This window comes from Eleutherodactylus coqui, chromosome 6 (genome assembly GCF_035609145.1).
Source record: "Eleutherodactylus coqui strain aEleCoq1 chromosome 6, aEleCoq1.hap1, whole genome shotgun sequence".
In the NCBI taxonomy this organism is placed as follows: Eukaryota; Metazoa; Chordata; class Amphibia; order Anura; family Eleutherodactylidae; genus Eleutherodactylus; species Eleutherodactylus coqui.
The window spans coordinates 110,556,986-110,574,594 of NC_089842.1; positions in this window are offsets into that span (position 1 = coordinate 110,556,986).

Sequence of the window (17,609 nt, forward strand, 5' to 3'; positions counted from 1 at the left end):
CTGCCAGGAAAAGGGAGTCTGACCCTTGACTGCAGAAGGAATGGCAGACCCCTAACTACAAGCAAGGCGATCGCCTGATAAGGGCGGCCCTGCGCTGCAACCTCGGGTTTGATCATCCCTGATGGCATAACAAACATAGGAACAAGGAGCAGACAGAGGAGCACATAGATGCAGGACAGAGCAAGGGCAAACCATAAACAGGAATGGGAACTGACAGAAAATAAATGTACAAACAGATCAGATATGCAAGAAGCACCAGACAGGACAGAAGGCCTGAAACAGACCTAACATACAGAGGCAGACAAGACACAAATCAGACAGAACTCAGACTGCAAACACAAAACTAAGACCAAACAGAATGACCAACGAAAGCGGAGTGTCAGGTACTAACAAACACCAATTTAGAGACAACAGGAAGTGCGTCAGCTCAGCTGCAATAGGGGAGTAATGCCTAATTAACCCCTCAGGTGAGCAGAGAGCTGGTTAACCTGCTCAGTGCTGGACGAAAGCAGACGGAGAGCAGAGGGAAGCTAGCAGCTGCTCGGAACCATGTAAGGGCGGCAGACATGAGCAGTGACCTTACAAATGGAATCCGCCAGCAGATGTTTACACAGCTGGGTGTGTGTTTAAACACTGGCACAGCTCAGCAAACAACTCGGCAAGGAAATAAAGATGATTAAAGTGTTAATGGCCATTAAAGCCATTAACACTTTTTGCAAATACATCGCTAGATATTTCAGTTTTTCGGCCGTTTGAAAGATTATCTTTGTATGTAAAAGGCTCTTTAAACATCTTAGAAGGCATGAATGCCTATCAATGCTGAGCAGTATATAGAGGTTTTAGAACAACATATGCTCCTATCCAGACAATGTCTCCTTCAGGGAAGGCCTTGAATATTTCAGCACCACATACTGCATCCAACACAATAGTATAGCTTCACAAAAGATGACTGTGGGTGCTGAACCAGTTTGCCTGCGGTTCAGACCTATCACCATTATGTGCATTATGAAACATAAAATCTGGTAAAGATGAATCAGGACAGTTGAGCAGCTTGAATCCAACATCAGACAAGGATTGGACAACATTCCTCTCCCAAAACTCCAGCAATTGGTCTCTTCACTTCCCAGACATTTACAGACTGTTGTAAACAGAAGAGGGGATGCTACACAATGGCAGACATGGCCCTAGACCTACTTTTCCGAGATGTCGCTGCCATCAATTTCTAAATTAGTTAATTTTTTTTAATGAAATGGAAAATGTCTCCCTTTCACCCTCTAATATGTGTTCTGCGTTCTATTGTGAATAAAATCTGGTTATATGAGATTTCTAAATCATTGCATCCTTTTTTTTTCTTTACATTTAAAAGCCTCCTACCTATGATGGCTATGGACAAGGGCGGAGAGAGGACGGGCACTTAGCACCGCCTCCGTCCTGTCCTTATCCATAGCATCAATGGGAGGAGTCTGTGTGGACCGATGCTTAGCTCCGCCCCCTCCCATTGCACAGAACAAAAGGAAAGGAAGACAGGTAAGCTTGCACGGGTGCGGGGGAGAACAGAGGGAGGGAGTTTAGTAGCCAAGCTGCTAAACTCCCTCCCACCTACGGCTGCTGCCATGGGCTCCCACAGGAGCCCGTGCAGCGGCTGGACGTATTCCGGCCAAAACATCGTTCCAGAACTATGTTTTTGCTCTGATGTAAAAATGCCCAGCGCTATATTGGCTTGGCCGGGTGATTTTACGTCTCACCAACACGCCCATGTGATCTGATGCATTGGAATCCATTGCATCAGATCACAGCGCATATCGGCCGGCCGTGAAAACGACGGCCGATATGCGCTCATGTGAAAGAAGCCTTAGTGTGAGGTCACGACTAGAGATGCGCGGACGTACTCGTTTAGGGCAATTACTCGATCAAGCTTCGCTTTTTTCGAGTAACTGCCTAATCGGGCAAAAAGATTCGGGGGGCGCCGGGTGTGAGCGGGGGGTTGTGCGGGGGAGTGGGGGGGGGGAGAGCGAGCTCCCCCCTGTTCCCCACTGCTACCCCCTGCTCCGCACCCCCCGGCGCCCCCCAAATCTTTTCGCCCGAGTAGGCAGTTACTCGAAAAAAGCGATGCTCGATCGAGTAATTGCCCTAAACGAGTATGTTCGCTCATCTCTAGTCACAAAATAGTCAGCAGACCTGTTATACTTATTTCCATCACTATCATGAGATAAAATGGCGACATCATCCCATTGGTTCACCACGTGCACCAATATCTCCTCATTCATCTATTCACAAGATCTTTCTTGTTTACCTGCCTTATGAAGCTATATCAAATGCACTTCTCTGCTTAAAAGTACTTCTAATTCTGGGAAAACTGCTAAAAAAAAACCCCGCCGAGCTAGATTTACTGATGAGATCAGAAGAAGACAGCTCAACGAAGCCGCTACTAGTACACAAAAAGAAATAGGGAAGTTCACCGTGCTGCAGTGACAGCTTGCCAACAAACTAATCCACAGGTTCATAGAGCTGCAGCAGCTAAATACCAAGAAAATAAACCCGAGGTTCATAAAGCTACTGCAGATAATTATCAACAGAATAACCTTGAGGCCTCTTTCCCACGAGCATATATCAGCTGGCTGTTTTCACGGCCGGCCGATATATGCTGTGATCTGACGCATTGGATTCCAATGTATCAGAGCACATGGCCGTATTCCTGAGACGTAAAAGCGCCCAACCGGCCAATATAGTGCCAGGCATTTTTACGTTGGGCCCAAAAGATAGTCCTGGAAGTATCTTTTGGGCTGGAATACGTTGGTCACTGCATGGGTTCCGTAAAAACCTTGGCTCGTGGGAAAGAAGCCTGAGGTTCATAGAGCTACAGCAACTTGAGGCTTTATTCACATGAGTGTTTTTACTTAGCTATTTAGCTGCGGTTGGCCAAATATTGTGACCATCTGAGGCATTAGATTCCAATGCATTCGTTAACATGGGTGATTTTGCGCAGTAAACAATCGCCCGGCGGGAAAAAATAGCCCATATGTGACTGATTCCAGCCGCTTTTAAGCACGGCTGGAAAAGATAGTTCTGGTTCTATCTTTCAACTAATATACTCTGGCGGCTCCCATAGACTCCTATTGGAGCTGGAGAAATAGGTAGGGCGAAGCAGTTTGGAAGCGTCCAATGCAGGGAAAAGCTTACAGTTGCCTCTATTTAAGCATTTGAAGTCATTCCAAGGATTTATCCCAAACGAGGGATTTCCAGGCTGCGGTGTATTTTTTCGCTAATACGTCGTACCCAGCCATATGAATGGACTAATTAAGCTTGGGACTTGATTTCATCATGTCTTCATGCAATTCAACGATGCGTGCGGGCGACCGCAAAAACGTATACGCTCGTGAGAAGGAGCCCTAATACCAAGAAGATAAACCTGATGTTCATAGAGCAGCTGCAGCTAATTATCAACAGAATAACCCCAAGGTTCATAGAGCTGAAGCAGCTATATACCAAGAAAACAAACCTGAGTTCCATAAAACATCATCAGCTGAATAACCCTGAAATTCACAGAGCAGCTGTTAATAGGTATGGCAGAAATAATCCAAGAGGACAATCAGAAAAGCGATCGCTTCCATTGAAGGTTAAAGCTTTGACCAGAATGTTGCATGATTCTGATGTGGATTATCAATCAGATAAAACTGTTGCTCTGGGAAGTATGACTCATACATGTATACATTTTAATGCTCTTAGGTGAAAAGAAGATGCTCCTAGTACGTGTTGCAGTGGCAGTAAGGTTCAAATTCCGACTTTTGAGCCTTAAACTCAAAGAATCTGCTCTATAGCTTAATTATGGGTCTTTATCCGGAGCACATACATTTTATGGACTGTATTACAAAGTGCAATAGTTGCTTTCAAATGACGTCCTTTGGAGCCAAACAAATGGTAGAAAATGGTTTTATGCCCACTTTCAAAGTGCAAGGACAGGTGTACCACTTAGTTGGTAGTCTGCCTTTGCCCCAACCAAAACCGCAATTTTTACAGATTTATTTCATTGGTGAAGATGATTGAGAAGCAAGCTTGAGATGTAGCAATTTGTCTGGCCTGAAACACAATTTGGTTAAACACTTGCAAGCGATGCTGCACAATAAAAACCCGTATATAAAGGGCTTAAAAAACGACTCTGGAGAGAATACCTCACAATTGTGAAAAGTTTGAAGTTGTCATTTATGCCGACAGAAAACCAGCCAATGCTCATAGAAGACGTTTTAACGCACCTACAGCAAGCGAAGTGGCTCTGGTCATAGTTGGACAGCAGTTTGAACATATGATGTAACAAAGCCATGATAACAGGTTGCAGCATATCAATGAGTTGCACCTTCATACGATGCCTTACAGTATCCACTGCTTTTCTGTTATGGTGAGGACGGTTATTCTATTGATATTCCCCAGTGTTACCCTAAAACAAAAAAACAAACAGCATCTGCATTAAATTTTTATTCCTACCGCATCATGACCAGAGAAACTCATACTAACCGTTTGCTGTACTATCTATCAATATCTTTTCAGTCGGTATTTAGTTGATATGTACACAAAAATAGAGACCGAGCAATTAAATTATATTAAAAACAACTGCCGCGACTCCATTGAAGACAATGGTCTGCCGGCACCCCGAAATTGTTTTTTATGGAAGAGCTTTAAATATAAGCTTTTCCCTGAAAAACAAACATTTTAGTGTAAAAAAAAAATATATATATTGTGAGGGATTAGCATTAGAATCGGTAGCAACCTGGGCATAAGCAGTCAGAGACCGTGACACACGAGATACAGTTTGTAGTCCAGGCTTCGCCTGGGTTTATTTCAGTACAAGCAAAGCAAAAACACAGGCCTTAACATCAGGTCAACATAAAATAACTCCTGCTCCTCTGAGCACTGACTAGACATAGAGTAACCCTGTCTACTCACTTGCAAAACAAATGCTTATTACGTACAACCAGCCAGGCTCCCATCCCACCCCTCGCTTTGACCCCTCCAGGAAAAGCCGGCCCGGATTATGCGGCTTGGAGCCACTTACATACTACAACATGTCAGTAACTTAATGTTACTGACACCCGACTGCCGGCTTCCTCCACCGAGCCCAGGCTGCTCGGTGGCACGTATCTGCCCAAGTGCTCCCTAAAGCCGCATAGGAGAGCATCCTAGGCGAAATGTATCGGCCCTCCAGCACTTTGCTGGTCACTGTCTCACAATATATATATATATACACTACCGTTCAAAAGTTTGGGGTCACATTGAAATGTCCTTATTTTTGAAGGAAAAGCACTGTACTTTTCAATGAAGATAACTTTAAACTAGTCCTAACTTTAAACAAATGCACTCTATACATTGCCAATGTGGTAAATGACTATTCTAGCTGCAAATGTCTGTTTTTTTGTGCAATATCTACAAAGGTGTATAGAGGCCCATTTCCAGCAACTATCACTCCAGTGTTCTAATGGTACAATGTGTTTGCTCATTGGCTCAGAAGGCTAATTGATGATTAGAAAACCCTTGTGCAATCATGTTCACACATCTGAAAACAGTCTAGCTCGTTACAGAAGCTACAAAACTGACCTTCCTGTGAGCAGATTGAGTTACTGGAGCATCACATTTGTGGGGTCAATTAAACGCTCAAAATGGCCAGAAAAAGAGAACTTTCATCTGAAACTCGACAGTCTATTCTTGTTCTTAGAAATGAAGGCTATTCCATGCGAGAAATTGCTAAGAAATTGAAGATTTCCTACAACGGTGTGTACTACTCCCTTCAGAGGACAGCACAAACAGGCTCTAACCAGAGTAGAAAAAGAAGTGGGAGGCCGCGTTGCACAACTAAGCAAGAAGATAAGCACATTAGAGTCTCTAGTTTGAGAAACAGACGCCTCACAGGTACCCAACTGGCATCTTCATTAAATAGTACCCGCAAAACACCAGTGTCAACATCTACAGTGAAGAGGCGGCTGCGGGATTTTGGGCTTCAGGGCAGAGTGGCAAAGAAAAAGCCATATCTGAGACTGGCCAATAAAAGAAAAAGATTAAGATGGGCAAAAGAACACAGACATTGGACAGAGGAAGACTGGAAAAAAGTGTTGTGGACGGATGAATCCAAGTTTGAGGTGTTTGGATCACAAAGAAGAACGTTTGTGAGACGCAGAACAAATGAAAAGATGCTGGAAGAATGCCTGACGCCATCTGTTAAGCATGGTGGAGGTAATGTGATGGTCTGGGATTGCTTTGGTGCTGGTAAGGTGGGAGATTTGTACAGGGTAAAAGGGATTCTGAATAAGGAAGGCTATCACTCCATTTTGCAACGCCATGCCATACCCAGTGGACAGCGCTTGATTGGAACCAATTTCATCCTACAACAGGACAATGACCCTAAACACACCTCCAAATTGTGCAAGAACTATTTACAGCAGAAGCAGGCAGCTGGTATTCTATCGGTCATGGAGTGGCCAGCGCAGTCACCAGATCTGAACCCCATTGAGCTGTTGTGGGAGCAGCTTGACCGTATGGTACGCCAGAAGTGCCCATCCAACCAATCCAACTTGTGGGAGATGCTTCTAGAAGCGTGGGGTGCAATTTCACAAGCTTACCTCAACAAATTAACAGCTAGAATGTCAAAGGTGTGCAATGCTGTAATTGCTGCAAAAGGAGGATTCTTTGACGAAAGCAAAGTTTGATGTAAAAACAATGTTATTTCAAATACAAATCATTATTTCTAACCTTGTCAATGTCTTGACTCTATTTTCTATTCATTTCACAACGCATGGTGGTGAATAAGTGTGACTTTTCATGGAAAACACAAAATTGTTTGGGTGACCCCAAACTTTTGAACGGTAGTATATATATATATATATATATATATATATATATATATATAGAACACATCTCCTAAAAAAGTACAAGGATAGCATGTCGGGGGAGATAAAGCGTCATATAATAGTGTCAGAAATGCAAGAAAATGTTTACCACGTCGATGAAATTTATAGTAAATGCTTTATTTCTATTGAGGATGCAGTGTTGTCTTTGGGAGGACAATGTTTAGAACACTATGGCTTATCTTAACCTACAAGATGTGACACAGTCTTACAAAATAGAGATCAGTTACGACACTATTTTCTTGGCACAAGTAGTGTCTAATAACGTAAGAACAATTTCAAGTTTACAACCAAATTTTACAAAAGTGTTGAGAAGGGCACTAATCAAATATTTTTCCTGGATGCTCCTGCGGCTACCTGCAAAGCATTTGTCCTAAATCTACTACTTTTGTCCTAAATCTACTACTGGCCATAATATAGAAAGATCATAGGATAGCCTTGGTTTTGCTGCCACATTACCAGATGGAGGTAAGACAGCTTGTTCTGCTTTTAAACTGCCCTTAAATCTGATGCACGTAGAGACACCTCTGTGCAACATATCAAAGCAGAGTAATATGGTGCAAGTGCTGAAAGCGACTAACCTAATAGTATGTGAGGAATGTGCTATGGCTTATAAAGGTGGAGTCGAAGGGACAACAATGGCTTAAAGGGGTTGTCCCGCGGCAGCAAGTGGGTCTATACACTTCTGCATGGCCATATTAATGCACTTTGTAATGTACATTGTGCATTAATTATGAGCCATACAGAAGTTATAAGAAGTTTTTCACTTACCTGCTCCGTTGCTAGCGTCCTCGTTTCCATGGAGCCGACTAATTTTCGCCGTCTAATGGCCAAATTAGCCACGCTTGCGCAGTCCGGGTCTTCTTCTTTTCTCAATGGGGCTCCGTGTAGCTCCGTGTAGCTCCGCCCCGTCACGTGCCAATTCCAGCCAATCAGGAGGCTGGAATCGGCAATGGACCACACAGAAGCCCTGCGGTCCACCGAGGGAGAAGATGCCGGCGGCCATCTTCAGCCGGTAAGTAAGAAGTCACCGGAGCGCGGGGATTCAGGTAAGCGCTGTGTGGATTTTTCTTTAGGTCCCTGCATCGGGGTTGTCTCGTGCCGAACGGGGGGGGGGGGGGTTGAAAAAAAAAACCCCGTTTCGGCGCGGGACAACCCCTTTAATAGAGGGTGTTATAGTTCTATTAGCTGGAGACTTTTGGCAAACTTTACCAGTCGTGCCCAGAAAACTACGAGCCAACGAAGTATGGTCATATTTAAAATCTTCATATTTGTGGCTTCATATTCAGAAGTTTCCCCTAATAACAAATATAAGAGTTTTCTTAAGAGGTGATGCTTCCAATTGGCATTTTTCAGAGATGTTACTTAAAATGGGAGATGAAGAAAACTCTACACTTGAAGACAAGATCACGATAACACCAAGCTTAGTCATAGTTGTGACATCTATTACAGAATTGACTGCTAAGGTGTACCCCAACATCTGTGAAATCAAAGTGAAGCCCATTAATTAGTTAGGCGAGCATGCGATTGTAAACTCCCAAAAATGACAAAGCAGCTGTTATTAATGATCTTTTAAAATCATTCGAAGGAGAACAAAATGCAATAAGTCTATAGATTCAGTACTACAAACTGATAACGCAGTAAACTATCGTATCGAATTCTTAAACACTCTCATCCCAGCCGGTCACCCACCACATTACCTCATTCTTAAGATTAGAGCCCCAGTTATGTTACCTAAGGCCCATTTAGACCCAACGATTCTCGCTCAAAATTCGCTCAAAGCCATCTTTTCAGCAAGAATCGTTGGGTCTAAATGCACAGACATCGTGCAGTTTTCATGCACAAGTTGTTCCTCACTCAATTCTAGTTTTCCTGAATTGAGCGATGAACACTCTTATCAGTGCTGCAGGCTGTTATCACAATCGGTAGTACTGATAAGATTTTTTTAGCTCACGTCCCACTGGTAGTTCACAGCAGGACTTGATCTGTAATTGCGGAGAACAATACAGCTGTTTGCTTATGCAAAACAGCTATATTGTTCGCCGAGTGATAGCGGCGGTGCCCCACTCTGCCTGCATAGCTCTTAAGTAGCTACTTAGCTACTATAGACTATACATCTATATAGACTATAAGATGATTGCTCAAAACTGTTACTCAAACTGTCGTTTGAGCGACTTTTGGCCGATCATCTGTCAGTGTAAATGGGGTCTAAGGAACCTAAACCCTACAAAATTATGTAATGGCACCAGACTGCAAATAAAAGTTCTCCATCAAAATGTTATCGAGCCTACATCAATCACTGGATGTGCTAAAGGGGAAACTGTATTCATACCACGAATGCTATTAATACCCAATGAGTAGCTGTTTGAGTTCCAAAGACTGCAGATCCCCCTCAAGGTCTGCTTTGCGATGACAATCAATAAATCGCAGGGGTAGTCATTGAAGGTAGGAGAGTTTTTCACATGGTCAGTTCTATGTGGGCTGTTACAGAGTGAGTTCCAGTAGCAGTCTGCTGATCCTTGCACTTAAATAATACTACGAATGTAGGTTATAAAGAGGTCTTTGACTAAGCAGGATTAGTGAAGGACCTCTCATAATACAGGTACTATGAGAATGGTTATATAATTAAGAAATACCAAAGATATATGATAAAGATAAAGGTTTATAACATAAGCTAATTAGTGATGGGTTAGCAACATAATAATTATGAAGATAGTTATGATTTGTATCATCTAGAAAGGGTAAGCTGCTATATATATATATATATATATATATACACACACATTAATATAGAGTTACATATCAAATAGAAAGAACTAATTATCTGTTTAAGGCCCCCTGCACACGGGCGGATTTCCCGCAGAATTTCACGTAAAAACACACGCAGAAAACAAATCGTGGCATGTTCTATTTCTGTGCAGGTCTCGGAGAGGCCCACACAGAGATGTCAGTAGTGCCGGGCTGGCTTCGCTCTGCGCATGAGCCGGTAGCCGCCGCATAGCAGAGGCGGAAGACGCCCGGAGCGGGTAAGCCGCAGGCCTCTGCAGGGGCATGGATCCACAATTCTCACAGCGGGATCCAACCCGGCCGTCTGCAGGCGGCCTAAATGAAGTCAAGTTTCTGCTCCTTTAGGCCTCATGTCCACGGGGAAAATCAGATCCGCTGCAGATTCTACATGTAGAATCTGCAGCGGGTCCCTCCTGCCCCGCGGACATGAGGGCTGAAAATGCAAATAAATGAGAATAAACTTACCTCCGATCCGTTCCGTTTCTTCTCTTCGCGGCGGCGTCATCTTCTCTCGTCGCGGCCGGATCTTCATTCTTCGGCTCGGCGGATGTGCACGATGACGTCGGTGACGTGCCCCGCGCATGCGCCGGCCCGAAGCAAAATGATCCGGCCGCGGCTGAGAGAAGATGGCGCCGCGGAGAAGAGAAGAACCGGAGCGGGTGAGTAAAATCAGATTTTTGTGTCCCGCGGATCTGGACGGCTTCCATAGGCTTCAATAGAAGCCCGCGGGAGCCGTCCCCGCGGGAGACCCGCATGAAAATGGAGCATGGTCCAGATTTTTTCATGCTCCATTTTTTTTAAAATCACTTTTATTGACGATCCGCGGGTATTTATGTACCCGCGGGTGGTCAATGCATCCCTATGGGGTGCGGATCCGCGCGCGGGAGATCCGCTGCGGATCCTAAATCCTATTTTCCCCGTGGACATGAGCCCTTAATCTTCAACCCCCCACCTCCCTGGCGATAGGGAAAGGGGTTGGTTTAGCTTCAGCTCATCCTTGTGTGGGCAGGAAAAAAGACACAGTTATTGCTGCTCCTATCTGTGGCTATGATTTTCTCTCATTGCTCTTTCTTCAGCCAGCACATCTGAAGGAACGCTTAAAGAGATACAGGAACCGAAACTCATAACAACACAAAGACAAAATGGCGTATAAGAGAACAATATGGCTTCTATCACTAGCCTATAATCTATGGTTAATGTGTACCCCAATTAAGGGTATGAGAAAAAAATGGAGGTAAGTACAAAAACCTCTTTTTCACTTCCTATCTAACCTTCTCTTACCTCACTATAAGATACAGTAATTACATTCTAGTCTCTTCTGCTTTCAACAGGTTCATTCACTTCTGCATATTTTTTATGCAATTTTCGTTCATGGGAAAAAATACGCAGAATGTCCTATTTTGGTGCGTATTGCACACCAAAATATGACATAGAAGTTAGTGGAACAGCCAAAATACACAGTGAGTATGCAAGAAACCTGCATATTCCCTGTGTATTTGCACATCGGAACAATACATTGCGTATTTATGCGCACAAAAACACTGCAGAAGAGCCACAATACACAGAGAATAGGTAATTTTGGGTCTGTCAATACGCTGCATATTCACAGACCTAAAAATGCTTACACCTATATGAATGGGTTAAAAGAAAGGAAAATAATCATCACTTACCCTTTAAGTGTCCTGTAAGCCTCTGCAGTGGTCAGACGCTCTTCATCGTTCATGTTCACAGTTACTGGTAATGATTAGAGGCTGCTGTCACACAGTTATAATGAAGGAGATAACAAATCATCATCCATTATTGTATACTTTAGCTTTTTCAGATAAATGTAAAGGTTAATAATAACCACTCTGTCCTCCCAGCAGGCAGAGAGAGTACTCTCTCTAGCTGGTCATGTGATGCTGTGCTTATGCATCATGGGATTGCTGGCACAGAATAGTGAAGGATAAAGAAATCCCATCAAGATAGTGCCTGATAAGTAGCTGCATGGAAGTGTCTGCAATATGCATGAAACTCCCAGGCAATCGGTTGAGGGATGCAGGGATGGAAAAATGTTTTTGCTGAAGTGCCTCTTTATGCTCCTCCATTCTTGTTGATCTGTTTCTAATTCACCTAAGAGTGGTATACAATTACATTTCAATACGTCAATATATGGTTGATATGTTGCTGCTTAACCCCTTAGTGACCAAGCCTGTTTGCACCTAAATGGCCAGGCCAAATTTGGGAAATATGACGTGTGTCACTTTAACATAGAATACCTCAGTTTAGGTTTTGCATTTGTAAGTAATTATGACATTGTTTTTCGCCACTTATTGCACTTCATTAGGAATTGGTGGATATTTATTGAAATTGAGAACATTTTGAAAAATTTTGTCTACCAAAGGTAGCCAGGAGCCTGTAGAAGTGACCGGAGGCCCTGTTGAGCAGTCCCTGGTCACGTGAACACTATTTACAAATGGTATAAAAAGGTAGCGATCTACCTTAGGAAAATCTCACATGACTGGATAGGAATTGCAGATTCCGCATGCGTTTGATCCGTAATCCACTTGCAGAAAAAAAAGAACGCAGCATGCTCTATTTTACCCCAGATTTCAGTGACATAGAGCCCATTGTGCTCTATGGTGGCAGATATACCTGCAGCTCATATGCAATTACATTGTGTATGAGCTGCAGGTAACTGCGTCATCGCTAAGAGACGGCGCGTGAAATTCAAACAAACAGAAAATGGTGTACTATCTATCTATCTATCTATCTCCTATCTATCTATCTATCTATCTATCTATCTCATATCTATCATATCTATCTATCTGCTATCTATCTGCTATCTATCTGGTTATCTATCCATCTATCTATCTATCTATCTGCTATCTATCTGCTTATCTATCCATCTATCTATCTCTGAATCTCTCTCGTATCTATTTATCTATCCATCTATGTATCTATCTATCTCTCTCTCTTAAAGGGGTTGTCTCACGAAAGCAAGTGGGTCTATACACTTCTGTATGGCCATATTAATGCACTTTGTAATATACATCGTGCATTAAATATGAGCCATACAGAAGTTATTCACTTACCTGTTCCGTTGCTAGCGTCCCCGTTGCCATGGTTCCGTCTAACTTCGGCGTCTTCTTGCTTTTTTAGACGCACTTGCGCAGATGGATCTTCTCCCTTCGGCTGGTCTTGGAAGCATCGGCGTTTTGGCTCCGCCCCCTTGTGCGCGTCATCGCGTAGCTCCGCCCCATGATGTGTGCCGGTTCCAGCCTCCTGATTGGCTGGAATCGGCACGTGACGGGGGCGGAGCTACGCGATGACGCGTACAAGGGGGCGGAGCCAAAACGCCGATGCTTCCAAGACCAGCCGAAGGGAGAAGATCCATCTGCGCAAGCGCGTCTAAAAAAGCAAGAAGACACCGAAGTTAGACGGAACCATGGCAACGGGGACGCTAGCAACGGAACAGGTAAGTGAATAACTTCTGTATGGCTCATATTTAATGCACGATGTATATTACAAAGTGCATTAATATGGCCATACAGAAGTGTATAGACCCACTTGCTTTCGTGAGACAACCCCTTTAAGCCTCATGCCCACTTGCACGCACGGATACCACTGCTGAATCCCACAGTGAAATCCGTACATGCCCGCAGACATGGAGAGGGAAAATACATTATGCTCACCTCTCCGGACGCTGCGGGGCTCCCCTTTGTGCTGGCCAGATTTTCTTTCTTCCGGTCGGCGGACGGGCTCGGCACGCCGGCAGCGTGCTGTGTGCATGCGCACCAATATTTAAAGAAAATTTCCGGTTCTTCCCCATATCCGCGGCACAGCACAAAAAGAGCTGTGGCTGTGCCGCGGATGCGAACGGCTTCCATATTCTTCAATGGAAGCAGCAGGAGCCGTCCGTGCGGCAGATCCGCAGGAAAAAGGAGCATGCTGCGATTTCTTCCTGTGCGTGTGACCTGCACACCAGGAAGGAATCCCATCTGCATGCTTTTAGCTGCCCTACTGATGCTAATGCATCCCTATGGGCAGCAAGACGCAAGACAGGTGAGCAATGGGGCCTGGAAGTTATTCAGTTGTGTCCTGGAAGCCAAAAGGGTGTTCCCTCCATTGCAGGCCCAGCTTTGTGTCTAGTAAGCAAATTGGGGCTACAATGGGTATGTTTCTGAATACAGGACAAACAGGGGTATCCATTTTGGGGTGCAAGTCTTTATTCATATGTCTGCTGTACAGAAAAACTGTTCTTAAAATGACGCAGCTGCCAAAAAAATGAAAATCATAATTTTTTTCCTTCTACTTTGCTTAAATTCTTTTAAAATCTGTGAGCTCAAAATACGCAGCACACCCCTAGATGAATTAGTTAAGGGGTCTAGTTTTCAAATTGGGTCATTTGTAGGGGGTTCTCTATCGTTTTGACATTTCAAGTGCTCTGCAAGTGTGCAATAGGGCCTGAAACAACTTCAAGTAAAATTTCTGTTCTTAAAGCCACTGGCTCCTTTTTTTTTTGTTTTAGGCTCTGTTGTGCATACAGGTATTAGATTATGGCTACAATGGATATGTTACTGAAAATAGGACAAACAGGGGTATTCATGGTGCACTTTCATATGCACTATAGAAAAAACCTTTCCTTAAAATTACATATGTGCAAAAATATGACATTTTATTTTTTTCCCCTCTAAATTGCATTAACTGTGGGGTCAAAATACTCATGACACCCCTAAGTAAATATATTAAATATATTAGGGGGTACATTTTTTTAATGGGGTCACTTGTGGGGGTATTTATCATTTTGACACCTATGAGCCTTTGCAATCTTGGCTTGGTGTGGAAAAAAAATCTTGGCTTGGTGCAGCAGATCGGGGAGGAGAAGATGAGGTAGGTAGACTGCCTGGGGTGGAGTATGTTAGTATAGAATTTTTTTTTAATGACAGATCCCCTTTCAGGGGTTGAGGAGATGAGATTGGAAGTGTGGATATCACAACAGGGCTTTGTCTATTAAATAGAGACACACAAAGCCTGATTATTGACAAATCTTGTCTTCTCAAGAAAGATCAGTTAGTGTGAACCGATAGATGTTATAGAGATTAATCAAACTGGAAAAGGCTCAAAAGCATTAGTAAAGATCTGGGTACACATCAATCCATGGATAGACTACAAATGGAGAAAATTCAAGAATATTGCTACACTCCATAGAAATCGGCATTCAATTAAGATGACTCCAAGAGCACAATGGTCAATCCTGAAAGAGGTGAGAGAGAACCCAAGGGTAACAGTAAAAGACCTACAGAAGAGACTACAAGCTGTAAACACCTCTGTTCATGTGTCCATTATTAGAAAAACACTGAAGAATGGTGTTCAAAGAAGGACATCACAAAGAAAGCTGCTGACCAAACATTGCAACTGGTCTCAAGTTACAGGGGACAACCTGGATATTCTACAATGCTTCTTGGAAAACGTTCAATGGAATGTGGAACTTTTTAGCGCAAATGCATAACATTATTTAGAGACAAAATTAAAACAACACATCACCAAAACCTCATCCTGGAGGAAGCATTGTGGTTTGTAGCTGCTTTGCTGCCTCAGGGCCTGGATGCCTTGCTATCTTTGAAGAAACAATGAATTCTAAGATGTGTGAAAGCATGGCAAGGCAATAATCCAAAGCTTGCAAGTAAATTAACTAAGAATGGTTGAAAGGATATTCCTCGTCCAAAGGATAGGGGATAACTTGCTGATTGGTGCAGTCTGAGACCCCCACAAATCCTAACAATGGGGGTCCCGTGTGTCCTTTGATCTCCTCACTGCGGACTTACTGTACCCCTGCTTTCGGGATATCTCACCCCCTTCGTCAGGCTAATGAACTCTTACTGAGAACAATCACACTTTACTCTACTGACTAACACGGTACCAAACCTTTTTTCATATATATACACACATACATATGACAAGGCTCAGACTTGGATGTAATTAGTTTGCATTTTAAAAAAATACTACAACAGGATGAGTAGAGAAATAAATAAATACTTAAATAGTCCACTGATAAAGTATAAAAATTTATGCTGGATGATGGGACAATGTTACATTTAACCCTTTCCAACCCATTTATTTTTTCTCATCCATTCTCCCCAGCTCCAAATAAATTGGAGCTGGGGAAAATGGATGAGAAAAAATAAATTTTCCCTTCACTCTCCTGATCTGACAGAGTTCAGGAGGGTGCAGGTGCTCACTACACCATGGGGGGAATGCGGAAGTATTACTTCCCTATTCTCCCTTCAGCCTCCCAGCTTGGCGATCACGTGACAGCTGAGGTCAGGTGGCACCCAGCGGTCACATGATGGCCGGGCAGAATACGGAAGTAATACTTCCGCATTCTCCCTTCAGGCTCCCGGCTCGGTGTTCGTGTGACAGCTGGGGGTCAGGTGACACCGGCGGTCACATGATCGCCGTCCGGAATCTCTCTGCATTACATAGCGCTAATTGAGCGCTATGTAATGTGTAAAGGAGAAGGCAGAAAGGGTTAAAAACCCTTTCTGCCTTCTCCTCGGGGGTCTTTGATGAGGATCAGTGCAGGAGTGTATCTGCACCTGATGTGTCTGATGATCGGGTGCAGATGCACTTCTGCACTGCAGTGTCGGGCCTGTCCCAATATCGGAGCTGTGGAGGGAAATGATGATGTCGGTGCAGGCCCGACATTGGCTTGGAAAGGGTTAATGGGGCAGCCTGCAGCTGAAGTGTGTGCCATTTTCCATTAACCCTCAGGAACACGCAGACACTAAAAAGGAGGTTTCCCACCACCTAAAATTGCTTTACAGCCACTTTGTACTTCCTGGTTGCTGCTGACCAGAACATGTGACTGCTGCAGCCAATCACTGCCTATAGAAGGTCACTGCTGTGTTTGGCTGCAGCAGTCACATGTCTTAGTCAGCAACAACCAGGAAGTACTGCGTGCTTGTGAAGCAATGTTAGGTAGTGGCAAAACCCTTTAAAGAACTTGTAAGTTTCAGGTTTCTATGTATTTTTCCACTTTATTTTCAGAACTGTTTTGTATTTTTTGTACATCATTCTATTCTGTATTCTGGTAATCTTTTTATAAACACTGCATTTTTTAAATTAAAGTCTAAAGACTTAAATGTGGTTCTTGTTACTTTTAACCCTTTAAACATTTGGTGGTGTTAACCCTTTGATTGCTGGAGAGCAGTGTGGGTGTGTGTATACAGGTCTTTTGGCCTTCTCCAGGAATGGTGGCAGCAAGGGTTCGGGGGGTATCGACTATGCTGGGAAGTGATCTATGCTCGATTGACAGATTGAGTGGAAGGTGTTAGCAAGATTGAGTGGCTGAGGTAGATTAACGCTTGGCAGTTTCACTTGGCTCATGTTTTGTGAGAGCACGAATGGAACAGGTAGTAAGTGAACAGTCAGTTTTTGAGGTTGATGTGCTGGAAGCAGGAAAAAAGGGAAGTGTAAGGATCTGAGTACTACTGACAAGTGCCAAATTGTGATGATTAGAAGACTTGGTCAGAACATCTCCAAAATGGCAGATCTTGAGAGATATTCTCTGTATGTAGTAGTGAGTATATACTAAAAGTGATCTAAAGAAGAACTAGCGCCAGAGTCATGGGCAACCAAGGCTTATTCATGAGCGTGGGAAGCAAAAATTAGCCCATCTGGCCCCATTCTACAGAAGAACTACTGTTACAAAAGTCTCTGAAAGTGTTAATGCTGGCTATGATAAAAAAAAATGTGTCAGAACAGACAAGGCATTGCTGCTTATAGGGCTGTGCAGCTGCAGACTAGTTGAAGGGCTGATCCCTGTGTCATCATATACTTTATATGTATCCTATTGTTGCAGCCCTCTTTTATTTTTCTTGCAGTTGTACTTTAATAAAGTTCGATTTATCCAAAAATGCAAAAACTGAATACTAACTGATGTACAATGCA